This window comes from Macadamia integrifolia, chromosome 6 (genome assembly GCF_013358625.1).
Source record: "Macadamia integrifolia cultivar HAES 741 chromosome 6, SCU_Mint_v3, whole genome shotgun sequence".
NCBI classification, from domain to species: Eukaryota; Viridiplantae; Streptophyta; class Magnoliopsida; order Proteales; family Proteaceae; genus Macadamia; species Macadamia integrifolia.
Genome location: NC_056562.1, coordinates 36,999,381 through 37,003,777, shown reverse-complemented (window position 1 = coordinate 37,003,777; position 4,397 = coordinate 36,999,381).

The following is a 4,397-nucleotide window of genomic DNA, read 5'->3' as shown; positions in this document are numbered from 1 at the left end:
TTTTGGGGCGGGGGGGGGGTGTTGAATCATCTCATCTTCTCATAGTCAACATTTTTGGGTTTTGGGTATCTCATTTCCTCAAGATCTCAACTTCAAATTGTGATTAAAAGGGATGAACTACACAGTTATATAGTGGATTCCTTAATATTAAGGTTGCATTTAATATGATTTATTGGAATGCGTTATGAACCTAGAATGCATACCAAATGTAGCTTTAGTTACCATCAACCTTAGCGGAGTTAAAAAAATGAATAAATGTAGATAAGTCCAAGTGCATGTTAGAAGAGTTTACAATCTTAACTTATTGATTAAATTTCAGCACAAAACAAGTAAAAATAATAATTATTAATTATGTTTTAAGTTTCGTTAGATGTTTTAAAATCAGTATATCCATAAAATTAAGCCTGCACGTAAAGCTATTGTAGTTCCTTATCGATTAATAAATTGATTAAAAATTAAAAAATCCTTATTTTAGTATTTCGTAAAAGTAATTGATAAGCCATTGACGGATGATCCAAAGAGTTCTAATATTTATAAAAAAGATATTTGGATAGAGAGAAGCATAAATCATCTATTTTTAATGTTTGAATCATGATATTAGATATGCGGTGGTTGGCCTATTTTAATTCTAATTGATCTAATCCAAGGGGGTAGTGCAGTTGGTGAGCAACAAACTTGATATGAGCCGTAAACTCGAACGTCTGAAGTTTGATTTCCACTAGATACACCTTGGGCCACTCACACAAGGGTGTTTATTGTTTTTCACTACTGTCAATGAAAGTTGAATGATTCTCATTCAACCTCAGTACACGATTGTGATCTAATTCGATCGATCCTCTTTCAAAAACTAGAGTGGAAGATGATATTAAGATTCAAATCATCGGAGATCAGAATCGATTGAGAACATCCCAATTCCATGTTTTTAAACCCTGAGGACGACCGTCTCTTTAAATAAAATGAAAGAAACAATTATAGAAAAAGAATTTGGTCCGCTCCTCTTCATTAGAATATCCTAATCAAAGCTTCATTGTTCACCAAATAAAGTCAATATAAGATCCAGATGGATTATTGTTTACGTGATTCCCATTTCTCCATAAATCCAACACTTACTTAATTTTTATAATATGGTGCAACAAGATTGACTAAAGTTCTTTAATAAAAGATGACTTTTTTCCATGACCTATTTGAGATGTGAAATAATAATAATAATAATAATAATAATAATAATAAAACTTCAGTCAGGATTTTAAAATTTGGGATTGGTCTTGAGATCGGTCTCATTTGATATTGGATTGAATTGGTATCAGTTTGAGACTTGGGGTCGAACTAGATTAGACAGATTTACCCATGATTTTTTTTCTTTCAAATATGAAATGTCGGTCCATTTTATCTTCATACCTTACATGTAGATTTGTATTGAATCGATCTTGATTGATACTGATCTAGTCCAGGCAATCCTGATCAATCTGATCCAATTCAATTTGAATTTTAAAGCCATGCTTTAGACTTGATGTGCAAGATAAAACCAAGGTTCAACCGATCCGATTCCAATTCTTGAAGGGATCCAGCTCCTCTATTACGCATAAGGGGCAGCAGTGCAGATCCTACACCTTGGAGCGTATCGTCATGGAACCCAACACCCAGGCACGCGTTTCAAGGCACTTCAAAGCGTTGGATCAACGATGTCGCCCCTTGTGTGTAGTAGAGGAACCCAACCTTTCTTGAAGCCCTATCTCACATTTATTATCATCTCCATCTCCATCTATATTCCAAAATTTTCACCATTATTATGGTGGCTCATGAGCTTGTGAATCAACCCCAAAGGGTTAGCGCAGTTGGCTTGAAGGGACACGGTACTCTACCTCAGGAAGTGAGTTCGTGTGATCAAACATTCGCCGTTGCACCTAACTTCTTAGGGCCACCGCATGAGAGTTTTCTTCTCTGACTGACCCGGTCCCTGTGTAAACGGTATCACAGTGAACCCAAGGATTAATCAGGTCAAAGATCCGGATACCCTAAGAATCAAAAAAAAAAAAAAAAGAGCTTGTGAATCAAGCCCCGTTTGTTTAGAGGGAACTATGAGGTGGGAATCCCCTAACTTGTAGGTCCATGTGTGAGGGGTGAATAGTGAGAAACATAATAGTAAAATGACAAAAATTTATTATTTATCCCCATTTCTAAGAGTGTTTGGGTAGAAGAAAATTGATTAGATTATTGTACGATTCTAATCCACATACATGAAATCCGGCACCAACCTGATCCGCACTCATATTAAAAAGATTTTGTCTTCCACAACAATAATAAAGAAATAATATCCCCCAAAAAATAGTAAAAATGGCCTCGTCGATGTTTCCTATGCAAGGATTTCCAAAACCAAGATCAAGTTCAACTAGCCATGTTCCATGTTGAAATTAAACATTTCAAACTTCAAAGTCTAAACTTATATTAAAGAACATCAACAAAATTAAAACACCCATCTTTGGTTCATCCGCCATTGAATTTTTTGACCAAAATAATTTCAAAAATTGGCAGAGGATAACGGTTGTTAGTCCACTTTGTTCCTACCATTGCGAAAGTGACTATTAGGACTTCTAATTTGTCAAACCATATAAATGAAAACGTGAGATAAATTAGGGAGTTGTTTTGCATGTGCAAATGCAAGCCCTTGCAATGATATAAGAAGGGAAAGGTTGGTGGTTGAGAGTCTTGAGATCGTGTGGTAAGTGAGATTACGAAGTTTAAAATTAAGGTGGAAGTTTTCCGTCACGGCATGAAAACAAAATATGGTGGGTAAGGTATGGCCCAAGAAAGTAGTATATGCCTGCTAGAAGTGAGACTAAATGCCGTACAAGACGGATCAAAATCTTCTATTTTTCTCATCCCTGTTTTTTTTGTTTTGCTACCTGCAGAACACGACACGTGGACAATAAAGGATCCAACAGTCAAAGTTGGGTGAGGATTATTACATCCGGTGCGTTGGTCTTAAAGTTGTCCACGTGTCGTGTTCTGCAGGTAGCAAAACAAAGAAAACATGGATGAAAAAAACAGAGAATTATTTTCCGTACAAGACTTGGTACTGCGTGTACTGTGGTTCCGTGTGGTTGTGAAAGTGTTAAGTAGGAATGAAGTGAATTGAAACTAGTGTGATAGCACTGACAAGCATGAAAATAAAATATGGTGTATATATAAGGTGGGCCCAAAAAAGTTGCATGTGGCTACTTAGAAGTGAGACTAAATACTTTAGAAGACTTGGAACTGTAGTTGCCACAATGTAGTGGGCGAGTCAGTGGCACAATAGTTAAGTTGCATTATTACAATGTGTTTGTCACAGGTTCAAAACTTGAAAACAATTTTTTCTGCGAAATATGGGTATGGCTACGTACACATTTGCCCCATTCTTCAAGTATTGGGATCGGTGTTGAATCTAATTCATCTTTTAGTGCATGCTAACAGTATACTGTATACATCAATCACAAGATTAAAGTCATTAAACATAGAAAAATACGGGAGTCTTTTTTAAAGGGTAAGAGAGGATGGCATATGCTAGGCACCAAATTTAAATTCAACAAGGCAACCTTTCTTCTTGTTTTGAAGTCAAACCTAAAATCTTGGATCAATCCCCTGTACATAAAGGTTTTATTTATAATTTCATGCCATGTGTTTTTTCGCTTTAGTAAATGTTCTCATGGATTTAATTCTTGGTGTCAGTATAGCAATTCGATCTGGATTGGTATTAGAGAGGATCAATGTATATCGATCATTTTTGCCCCTTGTTTTTCAGAAAAAAGTGTGTATATATATATATATTATTTATTTTATTTTTTTACCCCTAAAATGATATGGATAATCGATCCCAATCGGTCAGGGATTAAGGATCGATCTCAACCTATACCGCTATGATACAACCAATACAACTGATAACATCCGATAATTGAAACCATGAATGTTCCTCCAAATTGTCATTTAGGCTTAATTTGGTTCGGGAAATAGATTAAAAAAATCAAAATATTTTGAATTTGAGAAAAAAATATACGATATGTAAGCCAATCCATGATGTGTTGCATTATGATGTCAAAATTCATTTCTGACAACCAATCTAAGCTTAAAAAGTGTTGAAAAAAAAAAGACTCGCTCTCACGAAATTGTTCATGGAGTGCAATGCACTCCATAAGGAGGGGGGAAGATGATCCTGGTCCCAATCAAAGCTAAGCACCAGCAATCACAACTGGTTGACTGATCGATCTAAATAGTTAGCACTTGACAATGATGAGGACAACCGTAATTGGTACGAGCTTGGTGCTTGTAAAGCCCAGGTACCCAAGAGCAGGGTTTAGGTTTTGGATACCCATTCTGAGTATTACAACCCAAGAGCAGATTAGGTTTTGGATTTTTTTTTT